A 23,642-nucleotide genomic window follows, 5' to 3' on the forward strand; every position below is an offset into this window, starting at 1 on the left:
GTCAAATTTTTTAAATTTGTAGGAGAGTTAAACAAAGTCAAGGACGTTTCCATGAAAGATTCTAAATCATAAAATTTATTTCATTATACCAAAATAACAGAAGATTTATGTTGAAGATTAATTAACATTTTACTTAAAATTTCGGGAACCTAATATATCCAGGATAATAATAATAATAATCCATGACAAATTTGTAATGTATATTTTACAGCCTCTAATGTATATTTTATAAATAATTATCATTAGTACTATTATGTTCCTTTTAACTCGTGGCAGACGGTGAGGGCCTCAGCCAGCAAGGGCGAGAGAGAGCCACCTACACAATGCTGTATCCGCCGTCAGCGACCCCAGCCACTTGCCCAGGAGACCAACTTCGTCATTTCTGGCTTCTGTCTTCCTGTCTTTCAAGTCATTGGAAGTCTTATACCAAAATATGTTCTCCCCGTCCGCGATGACTGCCGTAGACAGTGATGTGGTTGTCATGGAGGTAGTTGGTGGCAGTGGTGTTCCAGTTGACAGTCCCATTGCGGTGTGAACCATCCTAACCCTGTTAGTCATCGTCGATGGTGCTAACATCATTCTCTGGATCTGAACCATGTTTGAAGTCGTCGTCGTCGTAGTTATGGTTACACTAAAGTTGTTTATGACGGTGTTGTTGATCTGGATGCCACTGCCGAGAGACGGGCAGAAAGTTCCCACCAAGACGTACACACCAAGTCTGGCCACGACGCTTAGCACTGCCAGGATGATCACGCCATAGACGTCAACGAACCTTCTTCCACTGTTGCCTTCCACGTGGGTCGAGTTGCCTCTTGGTGTATCAAGACGGCTGCTACTATATCTGAACGAGGGAAGAGAGAATATATATATATATATATATATATATATATATAAACACCATTTATGAGCATGAGAGTGACATAGATCTAAGCCACAAGTCTCATGTCTCTGACAAATATTTCCCGCTTTAAATTGTTACAAGAAAGTCAGTAACAGTTCTGGAATTGTGGGTTAAACATACTGTAAGTTGGTAATATTTCAGCAAGATGGTCACAATATTGTAAAGTTAGTAACTGTACAGTGAAGCTGGTATCAGTGTGTGTGTACAGGTGTCAACTTTGTGTGTCTTTGTTCTTTGTCGTGTAAGCTCGTTCTTTGTCCAGTATTCTTGTTCTTTGTCAAGTATGCTTGTTTTTTGTTATGTATGATTGTTCTTTGTTATATATGGTTCTGAAGTACAATAGTTTGAGTGCTCAGTCGATTAAGGCAGTGTCTGAGATGCTCCCAGACGCAGGTTCGAATCCGCGTCGCGGCCCTTGTGGATTTGTTCATTTGATGCATCACGTTAGTGTGATCTCTGTGTGTAAGTTTGAGTGTTCCTCCGGACGCAGGTTTTTAGCTCCTTCTGTGTGTGTGTGTGTGTGTGTGTGTGTGTGTGTGTGTGTGTGTGTGTGTGTGTGTGTGTGTGTGTGTGTGTGTGTGTGTGTGTGTGTGTGTGTTTTACTAGTTGTGTTTTTTTTTACGGGGGTTGAGCTTTGCTCTTTCGGCCCGCCTCTCAACTGTCAATCAACTGTTTACTAACTACTTTTTTTTTTCCACACCACACACACACACCCCAGGAAGCAGCCCGTGACAGTTGACTAACTCCCAGGTACCTATTTACTGCTAGGTAACAGGGGCACTTAGGGTGAAAGAAACTTTGCCCATTTGTTTCTGCCTCGTGCGGGAATCGAACCCGCGCCACAGAATTACGAGTCCTGCGCGCTATCCACCAGGCTACGAGGCCCCCTGTGTGTGTGTGTGTGTGTGTGTGTGTGTGTGTGTGTGTGTGTGTGTGTGTGTGTGTGTGTGTACTTACCTAATTGTGCTTGCGGGGGTTGAGCTTTGGCTCTTTGGTCCCGCCTCTCAACTGTCAATCAACTGGTGTACAGATTCCTGAGCCTATTGGGCTCTATCATATCTACATTTGAAACTGTGTATGGAGTCAGCCTCCACCACATCACTTCCTAGTGCATTCCATTTATTAACTACTCTGAGACTGAAAAAATTCTTTCTAACGTCTCTGTGGCTCATCTGGGTACTAAGTTTCCACCTGTGTCCCCTTGTTCGTGTCCCACCCGTGCAGAAGAGTTTGTCTTTGTCCACCCTGTCAATTCCCCTGAGAATTTTGTAGGTGGTTATCATGTCTCCCCTTACTCTTCTGTTTTCCAGGGATGTGACGTTCTGCTCCTTTAGCCTTTCCTCGTAGCTCATTCCTCTCAGTTCCGGGACGAGCCTGGTGGCATACAGCTGAATTTTCTCTAACTTTGTCTTGTGTTTAACTAGGTATGGACTCCAGGCTGGAGCTGCATACTCCAGGATTGGTCTTACATAAGTGGTACACAGGGTCCTGAGCGATTCCTTACACAAGTTTCTTAAGGTAGTTCTTATGTTGGCCAGTCTAGCATATGCCGCTGATGATATTCTTTTGATGTGGGCCTCTGGGGACAGGTTCGGTGTGATATCAACTCCTAGATCTTTCTCTCTATTTGACTCTCGCAGGATTTCACCTCCCAGATGATACCTTGTGTTCAGCCTCCTGCATCCTTCGCTTAATTTCATTACCTTACACTTTCCTGAGTTGAACTTTAGCAGCCATTTTCTAGACTATTCCTCCAGTTTGTCCAGGTCATCCTGTAGTCTCTGTCTATCTTCATTCGTCTTGATTCTTCTCATAATTTTTGCATCAACAGCAAACATTGAGAGGAACGAGTCTATACCCTCCAGAAGATCGTTTACATATTTTAGAAACAGGATGGGTCCAAGTACTGAGCCCTGTGGGACTCCACTGGTGACATCTCGCCACTCTGATGTCTCCCCATCTTACCGTTACTCGCTGTTTCCTGTGGCTTAAGTACTCCCTTATCCACTGGAGCACCTTACCTTTTACTCCTGCCTGATGCTCCAACTTTTTTAACAGCCTTTTATGGGGTGCTGTGTCAGAGGCTTTCTGGCAGTCCAGGAAAATGCAGTCGGCCCACCCTTCTCTTTCCTGCATAATTTTTGTTGCCTGGTCATAGAATTCTATTAAACCTGTGAGGCACGATTTACCATCCCTGAACCCATGTTGGTGATACGTTACAAAGTTATTTCCTCCAGGTGCTCTACGTGCGTTTTCCTCACGATCTTCTCCATCTCCTTGCATGGTATACAAGTTAGGGAAACTGGCCTGTAGTTCAGTGCCTCCTGCCTGTCACCCTTCTTGTATATTGGGACTACATTGGCTGTCTTCCAACTTTCTGGTAAGTCTCCTATTTCCAGTGACCTATTATTCACCATGGAGAGTGGCATACTTAGTGCTTCTGCACCTTCCTTTAGTATCCATGGTGAGATTCTGTCAGGCCCAACAGCCTTTGTCACATCCAGCTTCAGCAGACACCTTTTGACCTCATCACTGGTGAGGTCAAATTCTTCCAAGGTTGCTTGGTTTGCCTCCTCCTCATTTAGTGCAGGGGCTTCTCCTTGTTCTATTGTGAAGACCCCCTGGAATCTCTTGTTGAGTTCTTCACACACCTCCTTGTCATTCTCTGTGTATCTGTTCTCCCCTTTTCGCAGTTTCATCACTTGTTCCTTCACTGCTGTTTTCCTCCTGATGTGGCTGTGGAGCAGCTTTGGCTGGGTCTTGGCTTTACTCGCTATGTCATTTTCAAACTGTCTCTCTGCTTCCCTCCTCACTCTGATGTACTCATTTCTGGCCCTCTGGTATCTCTCCCTGCTCTCCGGTGTTCTGTTATTTCTGTAGTTTCTTCATGTTATTTTACTTAGTTGCTTCGCTACCTTGCATTCCTGCATGAACCACGGGTTTTTCTGTTGTTTCTAGTTTTTCTCCTTTTGGATGGGGATAAACTTGTCTGCAGCTTCCTGGCACTTCTGGGCGACAAAACCCATCATGTCCTCCACATTCCTTTCTCTAAGTTCAGTTGTTATGGTATTCCTCTGAGGAAGTTCCTCATCTCGTCATATTTTCCTCTTCGGTAATTTAGTCTTTTACCCTCCGATCCCATCCTTGAATAGGTTATCCCTACCTCCACCAAGCACTCAAAAGTCAGTACACTGTGGTCACTCATTCCTATGGGGGCTTCAACTTTGACTTCCCTTATTTCTGACTCATTCAGGGTGAATATCAATTCGAGTCTGGCTGGTTCATCATTGCCTCTCACTCTTGTGGGTTCCTTGACATGCTGGCTCAGAAAGTTCCTTGTTGCCACTTCCAAGAGTTCAGCTCTCCACGTATCTGCACCACCATGTGGTCCCCATTCTCCCAGTCTATCTTTCCTTTGGTTGAAATCGCCCATGATTAAGAGTCTTGAGCCATTCCTGCAGGCAACTGAAGCTGCTCTCTCTATCATATTAATGGTTGCCATGTTGTTCCTATCAAACTCCTGTCAAGGTCTTCTGTCATTTAGGGGAGGGTTGTAAATGACTGTCACTATTATCTTAGGTCCACCCATTGTTATAGTTCCACTCACCTAGTTGTGTTTGCGGGGGTTGAGCTCTGGCTCTTTGGTCCCGCCTCTCAACCGTCAATCAACTGATGTACAGATTCCTGAGCCTACTGGGCTCTGTCATATCTACATTTGAAACTATGTATGGAGTCAGCCTCCACCACATCACTTTCTAGTGCATTCCATTTACTAACTACTCTGACACTGAAAAATTCTTTCTAATGTCTCTGTGGCTCATTTGGGTACTCAGCTTCCACCTGTGTCCCCTTGTGCGTGTGCCACCCGTGTTAAATAATCCATCCTTGTCCACCTGCGTATGTGTGTGTGTATGTGCGTGTGTGTGTGTGTGTGTGTGTGTGTGTGTGTGTGTGTGTGTGTGTGTGTGTGTGTGTGTGTGTGTGTGTGTGTGTGTGTGTGTGTGTGTGTGTGTGTGTGTGTGTGTGTGTGTGTGTGTGTATGTGTGTGTGTGTACTCACCTATTTGTGCTTGCGGGGGTTGAGCTTTGGCTCTTTGGTCCCGCCTCTCAGCTGTCAATCAACTGGTGTACAGATTCCTGAGCCTACTGGGCTCTATCATATCTACATTTAAAACTGTGTATGGAGTCAGCCTCCACCACATCACTGCCTAATGCATTCCATCCGTTAACTACTCTGACACTGAAAAAGTTCCTTCTAACGTCTCTGTGGCTCATGTGAGTACTCAGTTTCCACCTGTGTCCCCTTGTTCGCGTCCCACCAGTGTTGAATAGTTTATCCTTGTTTACCCGGTCGATTCCTCTGAGGATTTTGTAGGTTGTGATCATGTCTCCCCTTACTCTTCTGTCTTCCAGTGTCGTAAGGTGCATTTCCCGCACCTTACGACACATGTTAGTAAACACTAACATGCACGTCAGTAGCCTAGATAACATTGTTCACAACTACATCTCAAGACACGTTAACATGGCTCTTCTTAAGGGCTATTATATTGACATAAAACACACATACATACACACACACACACACACATATATATATATACACACACACACACACAAGGTGCCTTACGGCACCTTGTGTGTGTGTGTGTGTGTGTGTGTGTGTATATATATATGTGTGTATGTATGTGTGTTTTATGTCAATATAATAGCCCTTAAGAAGAGCCATGTTAACGTGTCTTGAGGTGTAGTTGTGAACAATGTTATCTAGGCTACTGACGTGCATGTTAGTGTTTACTAAAGGTGTGTCAGTCTCTGGTACCCGGTTACCCACTTGTCAGTAAGGTTGTCAAGGTGTGGACTCCAGTTGTCATCACCAAGCCCGAGGTCGGTGACGTGGTCCTCGAAGGAGCTAATGAGATATGTACTCTGCAGGAATTTCCTTGGGATCGAGAAGTGGTTTGTAGCGGAAGCGTGAAGTCCTGAGTCAGCATGGGTCTCCTGAGAGTGACTACCACTACCTGTGGTAGTCATCAGCACCACCACTACCACCACTACACCAACGTTCTCCAGCAGCCATAACTTCTGTAAGAATAAAGAGAGAGGTCTTGACTGGTTATTGAGGCTCACAAAACTCACTCAGGAGGCCGAGACTCTTAACAGATACACTGTTATTAATTCGGCGAGTACGAAGCTTTAATATTTCATATCTCTGTACTGACAATACAAATAATATTATTAATAAATGATAACTATGCAATAATAAATATATATGTATTATCCTTTCATATCTCTCCCTCTTCTTCCCACTTCTCAACCCTCCCTCCACCTGGGACGCGACGGTGTGTGTGGCGGCGGTTGGAAGGCAAGTATGGATAAGTGGGGTGGAGGAGGAGTGTTCTTGGAGTAGCAGGAATTAATCAGCCACCCATCAACAGTGTCTCCATGCAACCCGTTCTCGCACTTTCGTATAGTCAATATTAACTTATTAAATACGTGCATATGTGACACACTAAACATACTAGTTTACCTTGAAATGCTTCATAGAAAACACCGACCTTACCTAACCTTCTTAGTATGTTAAGATAAGCATCTTATTGTTGTGTAATTACAATTATTACTTAACCTATTATAGGTATAGGTTAAGTAATAATTGTAATTACGAAGCTTTATATGTGTAATTACAATTGTTACTTAACCTATTATAGGTATAGGTTAAGTAATAATTGTAATTACGAAGCATTACGATGCTTATCTTAACATACTAAGAAGGTTAGGTAAGGTCGGTGTTTTCTATGAAGCTTTTCAAGGTAAACTAGTATGTTTAGTGTGTCACATATGCACGTATTAAATAAGTCAATATTGACTGTAAGAAAGTGAGAGAACGGGTTGCTTGATTTCTGTCAGAAATCATCGATAGATACAGCGATAGCAGGCGGCTTGACGTCTGCGAGGCACTACACATCAAGAAGTCAACACCAGCAATCAACAGCCAATTAATGCACAACTATATTCTACCCACTTCAAGTCTCCGCTCCAATATAGAAGCATCAAGAAATATGGACCAATAGGCTTTCTACAATTACTTCCATTCAATACCCATTGTTTCGTGTTCTGTCTTGTGTTTGAATTTAATACCCATTCAATACCCATTGTTTCGTGTTCTGTCTTGTGTTTGAATTTAATACCCATTCAATACCCATTGTTGAAAGTTTGGTTTCACCTCATCCACCTCACCCAAATGTAGATATAAACTCGAAAGATGTGTAAGCTCTATTCAGTTTCAGTTGTGTGTTTGTAAACTAAAGTCTTTGAAAATGTAATAAGTTTTACGAAACGCGCTCAAGTGTCGCGTCAGACTAGAAATAAAAATGAATTTTGGAGAATTGATCTTTGAATTACCATCAACAGTGAAAAGAAGCATAAGAAAGATAGAGAAAATTCGTGTTAGAATTATTAATCTTACTTTTTCGGTCATATTTAATAATATATGTCTACAGGAAAGACTGCTACCAATATATATATATATATATATATATATATATATATATATATATATATATATATATATATATATATATATATATATATATATATATATATATATTTATATATATATATATATATATATATATATATATATATATATATATATATATATATATATATATTTATATATATATATATATATATATATATATATGTCGTACCTAGTAGCCAGAACTCACTTCTCAGCCTACTATTCAAGGCCCGATTTGCCTAATAAGCCTAGTTTTCCTGAATTAATATATTTACTATAATTTTTTTCTTATGAAATGATAAAGCAACCCTTTTCTCTATGTATGAGGTCAATTTTTTTTTATTGGAGTTAAAATTAACGTAGATATATGACCGAACCTAACCAACCCTACCTAACCTAACCTAACCTATATTTATAGGTAAGGTTAGGTTAGGTAGCCAAAAAAAGCTAGGTTAGGTTAGGTTAGGTAGACGAAAAAACATTAATTCATGAAAACTTGGCTTATTAGGCAAATCGGGCCTTGAATAGTAGGCTGAGAAGTGCGTTCTGGCTATTAGGTACGACATATATATATATATATATATATATATATATATATATATATATATATATATATATATATATTGTTTTTATTCCTGTATTTATTATTATTATAAAATTATATAAGGTTATTATCAAAACAAAAAATATATATATATATACATATATATATATATGTCGTACCCAGTAGCCAGAACTCACTTCTCAGCCTACTATACATGGCCCGATTTGCCTAATAAGCCAAGTTTTCCTGAATTAATATATTTTCTCTAAATTTTTTCTTATGAAATGAAAAAGCTACCCATTTCATTATGTATGAGGTCAATTTTTTTCATTGGAGTTAAAATTAACGTAGATATATGACCGAACCTAACCAACCCTACCTAACCTAACCTAACCTATCTCTATAGGTTAGGTTAGGTTATGTAGCCGAAAAAGTTAGGTTAGGTTAGGTTAGGTAGGTTCGGTAGTCGAAAAACAATTAATTCATGAAAACTTGGCTTATTAGGCAAATCGGGCCTTGCATAGTAGGCTGAGAAGTGAGTTCTGGCTACTAGGCACGACATATATATATATATGTATATATATATAGATTTTTTGTTTTGATAATAACCTTATATAATTTTATAATAATAATAAATACAGGAATAAAACCAATATATATATATATATATATATATATATATATATATATATATATATATATATATATATATATATATATATATATATATATATGTCGTACCTAGTAGCCAGAACTCACTTTTTGCCCTACTATTCAAGGCCCGATTTGCCTAATAAGCCAAGTTTTCATGAATTAATTGTTTTTCGGCAACCTAACCTACCTAACCTAACCTAACCTAACTTTTTCCGCTACCTAACCTAACCTAACCTATAAAGATAGGTTAGGTTAGGTTAGGTAGGGTTGGTTAGGTTCGGTCATATATCTATGTTAATTTTAACTCAAATAAAAAAAAATTGACCTCATACATAATGAAATGGGTAGCTTTATCATTTCATAAGAAAAAAATTAGAAAAAATATATTAATTCAGGAAAACTTGGCTTATTAGGCAAATCGGGCCTTGAATAGTAGGCCAAAAAGTGAGTTCTGGCTACTAGGTACGACATATATATATATATATATATATTTGTTTTGTTTTAGTAACACCCGCAACATAGGTGCTCACCGGTGTATTCTCTGGTCATGTTAGCACCTTCTAACCTGAAGATGTTGGAGGCAAGGCTTTACAACAGCACCTCGTTAACGCTTTATGCTATCACGTTCCATTAATATTTTATCTCAGCTTCCAAAAATAATTTTTTTTTTAGTGGTCTTACTAAGTCTCGCCAAAGATGTGTAGCATTTTCCAGGCACTATGATTATGCCGTTCATGATATCTTTTCGAAATTCTAATATTGAGGTTTCAATTTTGTTTATATTCTGGAATATGAAAACACAGTGAATTTCCTTTAATCTGCTCTGATAGTTGTACTTAGAGTTAATCATTTTGTGAAGATTTCTATCCTTGAATGGCAGTAAATTACTGGGTACTGTATTATTAGGTGATGCAGGGAAAACTCTTATATTATATTTACTTTTTTGTATTTTTGCAAATTTTTACGTCTAAGCTTTTCTTTGTTAAGTATCATCATTTTCACGAATCCCTTATTCTATATTTGGTTTTATATGCTTTCTGTTAATTATGGCTTAATATAATTTCTTTCAGGCATTCTTCAATTGTGTTCGAACACTTGTTATTTATTTAATTTGTTTTATACTTTCCGTCAGTGAACTGTTTTTCTAAATATACTTCATAAATATGTTGATCTTTAGGCTACTATTCTTCATTAAATTGTTTTAGTTCACATGTTCCACCTCGCAACACCACACATGACGACAGAAGGTTTGTAGAATAGAACCAGTGAAGAGCAGAGGTGCCATAGGCACAATCAGAGAACACTGTATAAACATCAGAGGTCCGCGGTTGTTCAACGTCCCCCCAGCAAGCATAAGAAATATTGCCGGAACAACCGTGGACATTTTCAAGAGGAAACTAGATTTATTCCTCCAAGGAGTGCCGGACCAACCTGGCTGTGGTAGGTATGTGGGCCTGCGGGCCGCTCCAAGCAACAGCCTGGTGGACCAAACTCTCACAAGTCGAGCCTGGCCTCGGGCCGGGCTTGGGAAGTAGAAGAACTCCCAGAACCCCATCAACCAGGTATCAACCAGGTTTAGCATGATAAGGTCAGACAGAAGGTTGGTTTACGGTGACAGTCAATTGTCGCAGTATTTCTGAATGTATTAACGACCCGCGATGGTAGAATGTTGGACGGAGCTTACAGACGTAAGCCTAGCTTACACGAGAGCTTAATATTAACCATTTTAATGTTGGATCATTTTAATCCACATTATGTATTTCATGGAATAAAATCGAGATATCAAAACTTATATTTATCTTTAATTATTTCATGTCTTCCTGGAGGTTATTTTATATTTTTTCGTGTAAGTGCGTAAATAAAACAACCAGTCCTCATGAGTTTTGTACCCTCATGGTAATCACTTCAAAATCACTACACAATTAATGCTATTATCTACTCCTCATCCATGGTTATGTTAGGTTAAGATTAGATTAGGTTAGGATACCAAGAGTTTTGTTTGGCAATATTATGTTAGAACAGTGTGTTATTTTCAAACATGTGAAATATGAAATTTGAACATTATTTGATTATATATAGAATTTCACATTAAAGAAATCTTAGGCCTTATTGCATACCAAAGTACACGAATTTACCATAGACTTTCTATATTTTAAAACATCGATATATAATGCAATAAAGTTACAGATTTAGCATATGAATGAATGACAACGATTCACTTGCCAGTTAACAAGAAGACTACTATTGTAACCCTAATATGCTTTCTGATCATCATATGCATGTAGATAAATATCCGGGTTATGTAAGAGAGAAGTTGATGTTGACCAGACCACACACTAGAAGGTGAAGGGACGACGAGGCACAGTGAAGTTAACGACATCATCAAGAGGAGCCTCACCACAGCTGGATGCCCAGCTGAAAGAGAGCCCCGTTACCTAACGCCCCGTAACTCTGATGCTCTTATTGGTCGCCCGGATGGTAACACAGTGAACCCCTGGAAGAATGGCAAGCAGTTGGTATGGGACTACACGTGCGTATCAACCCTGGCTAACACCTACATTAACCTCAGTGTTGCACAACCAGGTGGCGCTGCCACCCACAGGGAAGCAGCCAAATCCCGTAAGTATAGAGAACTGGAACACCACTACAATTTTGTCCCCATTGCTTCTGAGACACTCGGCGCCTGGGGTAAAAGTGCAACCAGTTTTTTGAAGGAACTGGGTTCTAGGCTCATTGAAACAAGTAGGGACCCTACAGCTGCCAGCTTTCTTTTCCAGCTCCTCAGCGTGGCGATACAGAGGGGAAATGCGCACTGCATCCAGGGTTCCTGCCTGCCATCTGAGGAGCTGGAGGAACTCGACAACCTATGATAACCATCTTTGTAACCTATATGTAACTCCTTTTTTGTAACAAAGTTCAAATAAAGCAAATATATGTGTACATACAAAAGAATGGGGGTGGTAGGAGAAGATAATATTGGTGTTCAGTGAAAAACCACAAGGTCTCCTCTGAATACTTTATATTTTCTTCTCCGAGGCTATGGGTCCCCACAGGCACCAGAGGTGGTACCCTCACAAACATTTATATGTACATATATATATATATATATATATATATATATATATATATATATATATATATATATATATATATATATAATCTTTGGACAACACCCACCAGTGGGACTCGAACCCAGAAAGCACAACTACCTTCCAGTAGCAGGCATAACTAGTATGCTTTAACCCACTACACCATCAGACCTTTCAAAAGAAGTAGATAGTTCGAGATATATATATCTCAAACATCTCTACTTCCCGAAGGCACCAGATGAGTGTGGGGTCAGTCTGCATTTTCCATCAAGCCACTGTCAATGTGAGAGAACTCGTGTCCAGCTTATAAGCCTATACTTGCATAAACCACAAGTGAAGATTAAATAATCTTTGGACAACACCCACCAGTGGGACTCGAACCCAGAAAGCACAACTACCTTCCAGTAGCAGGCATAACTAGTATGCTTTAACCCACTACACCATCAGACCTTTCAAAAGAAGTAGATAGTTCGAGATATATATATCTCAAACATCTCTACTTCCCGAAGGCACCAGATGAGTGTGGGGTCAGTCTGCATTTTCCATCAAGCCACTGTCAATGTGAGAGAACTCGTGTCCAGCTTATAAGCCTATACTTGCATAAACCACAAGTGAAGATTAAATAATCTTTGGACAACACCCACCAGTGGGACTCGAACCCAGAAAGCACAACTACCTTCCAGTAGCAGGCATAACTAGTATGCTTTAACCCACTACACCATCAGACCTTTCAAAAGAAGTAGATAGTTCGAGATATATATATCTCAAACATCTCTACTTCCCGAAGGCACCAGATACTAGTTATGCCTGCTACTGGAAGGTAGTTGTGCTTTCTGGGTTCGAGTCCCACTGGTGGGTGTTGTCCAAAGATTATTTAATCTTCACTTGTGGTTTATGCAAGTATAGGCTTATAAGCTGGACACGAGTTCTCTCACATTGACAGTGGCTTGATGGAAAATGCAGACTGACCCCACACTCATCTGGTGCCTTCGGGAAGTAGAGATGTTTGAGATATATATATCTCGAACTATCTACTTCTTTTGAAAGGTCTGATGGTGTAGTGGGTTAAAGCATACTAGTTATGCCTGCTACTGGAAGGTAGTTGTGCTTTCTGGGTTCGAGTCCCACTGGTGGGTGTTGTCCAAAGATTATTTAATCTTCACTTGTGGTTTATGCAAGTATAGGCTTATAAGCTGGACACGAGTTCTCTCACATTGACAGTGGCTTGATGGAAAATGCAGACTGACCCCACACTCATCTGGTGCCTTCGGGAAGTAGAGATGTTTGAGATATATATATCTCGAACTATCTACTTCTTTTGAAAGGTCTGATGGTGTAGTGGGTTAAAGCATACTAGTTATGCCTGCTACTGGAAGGTAGTTGTGCTTTCTGGGTTCGAGTCCCACTGGTGGGTGTTGTCCAAAGATTATTTAATATTCACTTGTGGTTTATGCAAGTATAGGCTTATAAGCTGGACACGAGTTCTCTCACATTGACAGTGGCTTGATGGAAAATGCAGACTGACCCCACACTCATCTGGTGCCTTCGGGAAGTAGAGATGTTTGAGATATATATATCTCGAACTATCTACTTCTTTTGAAAGGTCTGATGGTGTAGTGGGTTAAAGCATACTAGTTATGCCTGCTACTGGAAGGTAGTTGTGCTTTCTGGGTTCGAGTCCCACTGGTGGGTGTTGTCCAAAGATTATTTAATCTTCACTTGTGGTTTATGCAAGTATAGGCTTATAAGCTGGACACGAGTTCTCTCACATTGACAGTGGCTTGATGGAAAATGCAGACTGACCCCACACTCATCTGGTGCCTTCGGGAAGTAGAGATGTTTGAGATATATATATCTCGAACTATCTACTTCTTTTGAAAGGTCTGATGGTGTAGTGGGTTAAAGCATACTAGTTATGCCTGCTACTGGAAGGTAGTTGTGCTTTCTGGGTTCGAGTCCCACTGGTGGGTGTTGTCCAAAGATTATTTAATCTTCACTTGTGGTTTATGCAAGTATAGGCTTATATATATATATATATATATATATATATATATATATATATATATATATATATATATATATATATATATATATATATATATATATATGTCGTACCTCGTAGCCAGAACTCACTTTTTGGCCTACTATGCAAGTCCCGATTTGCCTAATAAGCCAAGTATTCCTGAATTAATATATTTTTTTCTAATTTTTTTCTTATGAAATGATAAAGCTACCCATTTCATTATGTATGAGGTCAATTTTTTTTTATTGGAGTTAAAATTAACGTAGATATATGACCGAACCTAACCAACCCTACCTAACCTAACCTAACCTATCTTTATAGGTGAGGTTTGGTTAGGTAGCCAATAAAGTTAGGTTAGGTTAGGTTAGGTAGGTTAGGTAGTCGAAAAACAATTAATTCATGAAAACTTGGCTTATTAGGCAAATCGGGCCTTGCATTATTGGCTGAGAAGTGCGTTCTGGCTACTAGGTACGACATATATATATATATATATATATATATATATATATATATATATATATATATATATATATATATATATATATATTATTAAATATGACCGAAAAAGTAAGATTAATAATTCTAACACGAATTTTCTCAATATTTCTTATATTTCTTCTCACTGTTGATGGTAATTGAAAAATCAATTCTCCAAAATTCATTTTTATTTCTAGTCTGACGCGACACTTGAACGCGCTTCGTAATAACTTATTACATTTTCAAAGACTTTAATTTACACACACAACTATAACTTGCAAACACTAAACAGAGTTTAAACAGCTTTGATTTTATACCTGCATTTGGGTGAGGTGATATGTTACAACATTTTTGGATGAGGTGAAAACAAACTTTCAACACAAGACAGAACACGAAACAATGGGTATAATATTTTGTAAGTTAAAGGGAAGAATAGAATTAACTGCAATGGGCCTATTGGCCCATATTTCTTGATGCTTCTATATTGGTGCGGAGTATTGAAGTGGGTAGAATATAATTGTGCATTAATTGGCTGTTGATTGCTGGTGTCGACTTCTTAATGTGTTGCCTCGCAGATATCAAGCCGCCTGTATCGCTGTATCTATCGATGATTTCCATGTTTTTCTTAAGACTTCTCTGGTGATGGTCTGGTTGTGAGAAGAGATTATATGTTCCTTAATGGAGCCCTGTTGCTTATGCATCGTTAATCGCCTGGAAAGAGATGTTGTTGTCTTGCCTATATACTGAATTCTTTGAGGCTTACAGTCCCCAAGTGGGCATTTGAAGGCATAGACGACATTGGTCTCTTTTAAAGCGTTCTGTTTTGTGTCTGGAGAGCTTCTCATGAGTAGGTTGGCCGTTTTCTTGGTTTTATAGTAAATCGTCAATTGTATCTTCTGATTTTTTTCTGTAGGGATAACGTTTCTATATATATATATATATATATATATGGCACAACTCTCCTAAACACGAGAGTTAAGTATACAACTTTAGAACATTTAGGACTGTTCTAAAGTTGTATATATATATATATATATATATATATATATATATATATATATATATATATATATATATATATATATATATATATATATATATATATATATATATATATATATATATATATATATATATATATAGTAGGCATCCTTCAGTCTCGGGAGACTATGGAGTTGCGCCCTAGTTGTCAATCCTGGTGCAGCGTCTGGTGTGACTGATGAGGCCAATCCGAGAGTGGCAGTCCATCCCACACCGAGCACAAACGAAGTCCGATTCTGGTCTGTCTTCCTGGTTACCGGCTTTCCTTCTCTGTCTCTTTGCCTCCGATTCCTTGGCAAGTGACTCCTCGAACTTGGAGAGACCTCGTTGAACAGACTGCCTCCAGGCTGAACGGTCTGCAGCCAGTGTCTCCCATATAGCAAGATCGACATCCATGGCTTTCAGGTCCCTTTTACATACGTCTTTGTACCGTAGCTGGGGCTTGCCTACTGGACGCTTTCCCTGCCTCAGCTCTCCATACAGGAGATCCTTGGGGATCCTGCCGTCGCCCATTCGCACAACGTGCCCGAGCCAGCGCATTCGTCTCTGTTTCAGCATTGTGTACATGCTGGTGATTCTTGCTCTCCCCAAGACGTTGTTGTTTGTCACCTTGTCCTGCCAGATGATGTCCAAGATGTGTCTAAGGCAGCGCATGTGGTAGGCATTCAGCCGTCTTTCCTGACGGGCACGGAGTGTCCAAGACTCACTGCCATAAAGGAGAGTGCTCAGGACACAGGATCTGTAAACCTGAATCTTAGTATACTCAGTCAGCCTATTGTTGGCCCACACTCTCTTTGTCAGTTTGGACATGGTAGTAGATGCCTTACCGATGCGTTTGTTTAGCTCCGTATCAAGAGAGAGGGAGTCAGAGATTGTGGAGCCCAGGTACACGAAGTCGTGAACAACTTCCAGTTTGGAATCAGAGATGCCGATGTCAGGTGGGGAGTCCACTCCTTGTCCCATGACTTGTGTTTTCTTCAGACTGATGGTGAGTCCGAAAGCCTGAGAGGCCTCGCTGAAGCGGGTTATGAGCCGTTGGAGGTCTTCAGCTGAGTGGGCAGTGACTGCTGCGTCGTCGGCAAAGAGGAAGTCGCGCAGACACCTCAGCCGAACCTTTGTCTTGGCTCTCAGCCTGGCGAGGTTAAAGAGCTTCCCATCCGACCTGGTCCGGAGGTAAATGCCTTCCGTGACAGATCCGAAGGCGTGCCGCAGCATAACTGCGAAGAAAATCCCGAATAGGGTTGGAGCCAGTACGCAGCCCTGCTTTACTCCACTTCGGATGTCAAAGGCGCCTGATGTTAGGCCATCAAAGACCACGCTGCCCCTCATGTTCTCATGGAAAGATCTGATGATGCTGAGGAGCCTGGGTGGGCATCCGATCTTGGGGAGGATCTTGAACAGGCCATCCCTGCTGACGAGGTCGAAGGCCTTCGTCAGGTCTATGAAGGCTACAAAGAGTGGCTGCTTCTGTTCCCTGCATTTCTCCTGCAGTTGTCTGAGGGAAAAGACCATGTCGATGGTGGACCTGCCAGCTCTGAATCCACATTGTGATTCTGGATAAACTCTCTCTGCAAGTACTTGGAGCCTCTTCAATGCGACTCGAGCAAACAGCTTTCCGACAATACTGAGGAGGGAGATTCCACGGTAGTTGTTGCAGTCGCCTCTGTCACCTTTATTCTTATACAGTGTGACGATGTTGGCATCCCTCATGTCCTGTGGCACCTCTCCTTCTTCCCAGCAGAGGCAGAGAATTTCGTGCAGCTCCATGAGCAGGCTACCTCTGCAGCACTTCAACGTCTCAGCAGGAATGCCATCTTTGCCAGGAGCTTTACCAGAAGCAAGGGAGTCTAGGGCATCGCTGAGTTCTTCCAGGGTCGGTTCACTGTCGAGCTCCATTAACACAGGCAGACACTCAATGGCGCTCAGGGCATCTTCGGTGACCACATTGTCCCTGGCGTATAGCTCAGAGTAGTGCTCGACCCAGCGCTTCAGCTGCAGTGTCTGGTCCTGAATCACCTCGCCAGTGGCAGATTTCAGAGGAGCGGTCTTCCTCTGGATTGGGCCAAGGGCCTGCTTGATGCCGTCATACATTCCCCTTACATTCCCTGTATCCGCTGCAGTCTGTATCTGGGAGCAGAGCTGGAGCCAATAGTTGTTGGCACATCGCCTGGCGCTCTGCTGCACTTTGCAGCGGACGGCCCGAAGGATCTGTAAGTTGCACCGACTTGGGCAGGCTTTGTAGGCTGCCAAGGCGTTTCTCTTCTCTTCGATTACAGGTGTCATCTCTTCCGAGTGAGCCTCGAACCAGTCTGCCGACCTGCTGGTCTTCTTGCCAAAGGTGGAAATGGCAGCGTTGAACACAGCGTCTCTGAAGTGCTCCCATCTTTTACAGGCAGTGACCCCAGCTGGGCCAGGAAGAGCTTCCTCGAGCACGTGTGCAAAATCTTCCACCTTGTCCTGGTTGCGGGTCTTGGTGGTGTCGATGCGAGGTCTGCCCGCCTTTTTCGAGTGATGAATCTTCTTTGGTTGCATCTTGACCCTGCTACATACCAGGGAGTGGTCGGTGTCACAGACAGCACTCTGGTAGCTACGCGTAATCTTGACGCTGGGTAGACTTGCACGCCTGGTAAGAATCAGGTCAAGCTGGTGCCAGTGCTTGGATCTGGGGTGTCTCCAAGATACTCGGTGTTGAGGCTTTGTGCCGAAGAACGTGTTGGTGACACAAAGACCATGAAGGCAGCAGAGTTCTAGCAGACGTTGCCCGTTCTCATTCATCCTTCCTATGCCGAATTGACCCAGGCAAGTGGGCCAAATGTTGTGCTCGGCACCCACTCTGGCGTTGAAGTCGCCGAGGATGAACAGTGGCTCCTTTACAGGGATTCTCGCTATGACTCTGTTGAGGTTATCGTAGAATTTCTCCTTTGCCTCTGCTGGAGAAGTCAGGGTTGGTGCATATGCACTAATTACATTGACTGGTCCTGTTTGGGAGTACAGTTGCAGAGACAGAATTCGTTCGGTTTCCCCCATCGGTGGCATAATGTGTCCCAACAGTGCATTCCTGACGGCAAATCCCACACCATGTTCTCTGGTCTCATCTGGAGGTTTTCCTTGCCAGAAGAAAGAGAAGGTCCTCTCTCTCACAGATCCTGATCCTGGGAGCCTGGTCTCTTGGAGAGCAACAATATCCATCTGCAGCTTGCTCAGCTCCCTATCGATGATTGCTGTTTTTCGGGCGTCATTGATTTCTTGCAGGTCGTCAGAGAAACCTGGTGTCAGTGTCCTGACGTTCCATGTGCCCAGCTTTAGGGCAGTTGATATTTTCTTCTTTGGTTTGGTATTGCTTGGTGCAAAGTTGTCGGGCCGCTTATCAGTTTTCACCCTAAACCCCACGCACCCAGTGAGGTTAACGGACCGTGGCGAGGCAACACCTTATTGGCTGGGGTTTGCCCAGCTTGAGGCGGGCGGTAGCTGCCCAGTGGGGCGCGATGACCCCTCCCACCGTCGGAAGCAACCCCTGGCGTCACACTCTTCGCCAATCGAGCAGAAGACTTAAAACCGGTAGACTGTCGCTTCCCGTGTTGGTTCGACGCTGTGAGGCGAAGCTGGAGTGTCCTCTCCAGGGCGCAAAGCCTGGGTAGGTAGATATGGAGGAGAAGCTGTTACCCATGCAGCAGGTCCCCCCTCTCCACGTTGCTGAAATTATCCAATAGAGAGGCAAATGCCAATACGCATGGTTCCAGCAACGTCGCAGGAGCTGCCAGAACGAGGTCGACGTCAACAACGAACTGCCTTAGGGGCTCCAACTCCGGATTTTTCCTCGAGGTTGACTCCTGAAGCCTTCCCAAAAACAAGGGTATGGCCGCAAGGCAGCGGAGGTTTAAAATCAGGGTTTTCCTTCCCCTAGATGGGCTGCCTTCCCAGGCTATCGAGTCCCATCTACCCGGAGCAGCTGGTTTTAAGGCGCCAGAGGCACGCCCTCGCCCCTTCTCCTGTCGGTAAAAGCAGTTCCGCCGGACTTTGACTAAGCCACCCGTGCAGGCCAGGAGTTGGACTTGGTTGTCAGAGGCTATTTGAGACGCATGCCGTATAGGAGCATTTTATAGGTCATGGGAGCTCGTCCCCCATTACCACCCCCTGGCTATGACAACCCCTTGGAACCATATATATGTATATATATATATGCGGAAAATCCACAGGGAAATGGGAAACAGAGATGAATGTTCCGGCCGATCTGGACCTTTGTCAACACCGAACTCGCTGATGTTGAGTCTCCTTCTATCGCTGTATTTATCAATGATTTATGTGTTGCTTGTTAAGATTTTTCTGGTGATGGTCTGGTTGTGAGAAGAGATTATATGCTCCTTGATGGAGCCCTGTTGTTTGTGCTTTGTTAATTGCCTAGAAAGAGACGTTGTTGTCTTGCCTATATACTGAGTTCTTTGAGGCTTACAGTCCCCAAGCAAGCATATGAAGGTAAAGACGACGTTTGTGTCCTTCAGGGCGTTCTGCTTGGTGTCTGGGGAGTTTTTCATGAGTAGGTTTTTTTTTTTTTGTATCAAATTGTCAATTGTATTTTCTGATAGGGATAACGTTCCTATCAATAATATCTTTCAGGACACTTTCCACCGTTTTATGTGCCGTCGAAAAGAAGTTACTGTAAAACAATCTAATAGGTGGGTACAAGTGTTGTGCTAGTTGACTCTTCGGAGGTTGCAAGGCGTTTCACCTTTCTTTTTATGACGTCTTCAACAAAACTGTTAAGAGAAGCCATTGTTGACTAAGACCTGCCTTACCCTACAGAGTTCTTCATCGACTTGCTTCCATCCTGAGCTGTGGCTCTCAGCCACAGCTCAGGATGGAAGCAAGTCGATGAAGAACTTCCATCCTGCTTTCATCCTGAGTTGTGGCTCTTAGCCACAACTCAGGATGGAAGCAAGTCGATGAAGAATTCTCTGCGGTAAGACAGGTCCTAGTCAACAATGGCTTCTCTAACGGTTTTGTTGAAGACATCATAAAAAGAAAGGTGAAACGCCTTGCAACCTCTGAAGAGTCAACTAGCAGAACACTTGCTCTACATGTTCCGTCGAATAGCCCTAAAGCTTGAGTGTGGATGTTTGTAATCACCTAATTGTGTCTGTGATGCCAAATGCCCTCTTTCGTTCCGCGCCTCTTGAAATGTTGCTAGTATAATGCAATGGCTCTAAACTCACTAGATTTCTAACATATCTATAAATAAACTAATAAATTGTATTAGACTCGATTGCATTCTCATCTTTTGTCATTCTATTTACTACCACTATTACTTAGGCTATATAATTTTGTCCTTATATTGCTCGCTGCTCATTGTTGACCTGATTAACCACCCCTACTGAAAGGTTTCAGCAACCCTTCCCACTCATCCCCTCCTATCTTAACCTCTTGTCATTTCGCTTCTTTATTTCCTTCTCTTCATTCTTTAGCTACACTACCACAATCAGTCAGTCACCTTCCTCCAACTTCTCTCCCACCTTGTTTAAAGATCTTCACAATATTTTTACTCCCGCAAAAACTACAAAATACTTCACATAATGTTGTCATTATTACACTAACGTAGCCAACTGGAACTCATGGGTCTTTCTCGTTTCTTTATGAAAGAATCTCTCTCTTCCCTTCATCCAATACTGCTGTACAGGGCCAGCAAGCTTTTACGCAACGCCTAAGAAAATCTCTACATCTTTCCTCAAATACTGTGGCTTTGTTACCTTTATTAAGCAGTTTACGAGCTTGTATACTTCAGAACCCAAGAGCTTTATTGTTATGAACAACTCGTAGTGCTTCAGAGCTCTTAAATTGTTTAGTAAAAAATGCAAACAAAGCCGCCATGATATACGAATAATGTTTAGGTTTTGTTAGTGGTTGCGTAAATGCCTGTTGAGTCCTGGCCCAGGTCTTCTCACTCCTGTTCTTCTCGTTATATAACGTAACATTTGGCTTAGGAAACACATGCTCGATGGTCTGTTGATATATGCAGGAGAGATCAAATTTTGTATCGGGATGTGTTTCATATTACGACCTATTTACAAATTTTGTAGATTCATTTCTTGACTTCTATAGTACTCGTCATGAAGACATTTAGGATGACGCTTGATTTACTTTCCTTGATACATACTGATGGTAATAATAAAATAAAGATACTTGTGGCAGATCAGTTTTTAAATGCATATTCTTTTATTCTCTCATCTAATCAATCAGTCCCCAAGGCGTAATGGTAAGACACTCGCCTGGCGTTTCCCGAGCGCTTTGGCCGGGGAGCATTTACTGGGCGCCAATCCTCAACTGTAGCGTCTGTTTACCCAACAGTAAAATGGATTCCTGGTTGTTAAAAGATTTGCCCGAAACGCTATGCGTGCTAGTGGCTGTTCAAGAATGTAAGAACTCTTTTATATATAAATAATCCACTCGTCTTCTTCTTTCTGATACGTGCAGTTTGCATGAAGGTTTTTCCTCCCGATGACTGCACGAGTGTTGATGTTGAAAGATGTGACACTCGCCGTTCTTTCAATGAGCCACAGATAATAATACGATGTTTATGAAGATAAGTTCCAGTTTCTGTGCTATGGAAAATATGGAACTATATATAAAACGCAATCAAATCACACTAAAGGACGAAAAAGCAATATAAAGGATCTAGGAGTATTTATTTATTTATTTATTTATATACAAGAAGGTACATTGGGTTTATGAGAGTACACAGCATTGATGTTTTTACATTCTTGTAAAGCTACTAAGACGCATAGGGTTTCGGGCAGAAACATTTCAGAAGACCTTACCTTTCAAGAACACAAAGTAGATATCACGACTGCAAGAAAAATGACAGGTTGGATAACAAGAACCTGTTAGGAAGGTCAGGTTAGATAGACCTTTCATATAAGGGATCCCATTCCATTGATGATACTTTTCAAGACACTAGTGCTCTCTTGAATGAAATATTGTAGCACACTGCCAGCCTCGTTTAGAGCCAGATAAATTGCTGGCCTGGAGAGTGTACAAAGATCTTTTACTGCTAAAATCCACTCTATAAAACATCTAAATTATTGGGACAGATTAAAAGTTCTAAATCTGTATTCTCTAGAGCGCACACAAGAGAGAGATACATAATAATTTACAGGTGTAAAATATTAGAGAGATTGGCTCAGAATCTTCACACGGAAATAACATCACATGAGACCAGGAGGCATATGACAGGATGTGTAAAATAGCCTCATTGAAATGATGAGGTACGATACGTATGATGAAAGAAAAATCTATCGACATCAAGGGCCCAAGACTTTTACACACTCTCCCACTACACAAAAGGGGTATAACTGGCCGGCATGGTGTTCAAGAGAGAACTCAATATAAACACCTCCGAATGATACCTGATGAACCAAGCTGCGATTCATACGCCAAGCAGCCGTGTCCAACAGTCTTGTTGATCAGACAACCTACCAGGCGGCCTGGTTGGAGACAGGGCCGCTGGGACGTTGTTACCAGAGCCTCCAGTAGTCATCACCACACTATCCCCCCCCCCCGTAACATCTAGCCCTACTGACCCCAAGGCACATGCCCATCCCTCACCACCTGAACCATAGGGATCTAAGGGTTCCGGACGACCACGCAAATTTTCTACAGGCACCTTACACAACACCATCTTCACCAAATTACTCGGAAGTTGACCGCCATCAGCCACCATTACCCTCCTTCACTGGTCGCCCTCACCACACACTCGACTGGACTCGTTGCCGGCGCCATTGCTAGCTGGCAGCACACGGTTTTGTTTCCTGGAAAACTTAATATTCTGACCACCCATCAGCTCCAATCATCGTGGTTTTGTGAGGAAGAACACATCAATACCCCAAGACCCATTGAATATCTTGTTTGGAAGGAAACAGTACCGATTTCGTCTACAACTGATGGACAAACAACGTTGTTGATTATCTACTGCCCAGCTGACAGGTATTCTGCACAACCCAGTATGCAGGCGACCCAAACTGTCCTTCCACACTCGTCGCCCATATCCCATTGTGTGTGTGTGTGTGTGTGAGGACCGTATTATTGACCAGGTCACTTAGAGTTCTACCCTGAAGGACAAGGCGATACCCTGCAGGCATTACCACAAGGAGGCACCTTAGAAGGTGTGCTTAGCCTAATGGAAAGGTAGACCAAACAGCTCAATTAGGTGTTAAGTATCCCTGATTTCACCTGGAAAATCATTTTACGACCTCCGTTTGAGAGGAATGAATTTCTCCAGGCCTAGGAGTGTCTCAGGCATTAGGTTGGGCAGTAATCTGTCCTCACTACGTTGAGACGTCAAAGAGAAAGAGGCAATGGAGGCAGCTTTCAGACGAGGAGGGGACAGTGGACCGAGGTGCAACAGGC

The 23,642-nt window shown here is 42.0% G+C and overlaps 1 long non-coding RNA gene across 1 annotated transcript in view; it reads right to left on the reverse strand.

The window, feature by feature from the left end:
* Positions 1-212: 212 nt before the first annotated feature.
* The window catches only part of LOC138369736 (uncharacterized), a 29,764-nt gene continuing 6,334 nt past the window's right edge, over positions 213-23,642 (reverse strand). Inside the window, exons 2-3 of the long non-coding RNA XR_011229907.1 lie at positions 5,732-5,982; positions 213-841 (exon numbers count right to left, since the gene is read on the reverse strand). This is a non-coding gene — a long non-coding RNA (uncharacterized lncRNA). The remainder of the gene's footprint in view (positions 842-5,731; positions 5,983-23,642) is intronic.

The sequence above is a fragment of the Procambarus clarkii genome, chromosome 29 (assembly GCF_040958095.1).
Source record: "Procambarus clarkii isolate CNS0578487 chromosome 29, FALCON_Pclarkii_2.0, whole genome shotgun sequence".
NCBI classification, from domain to species: Eukaryota; Metazoa; Arthropoda; class Malacostraca; order Decapoda; family Cambaridae; genus Procambarus; species Procambarus clarkii.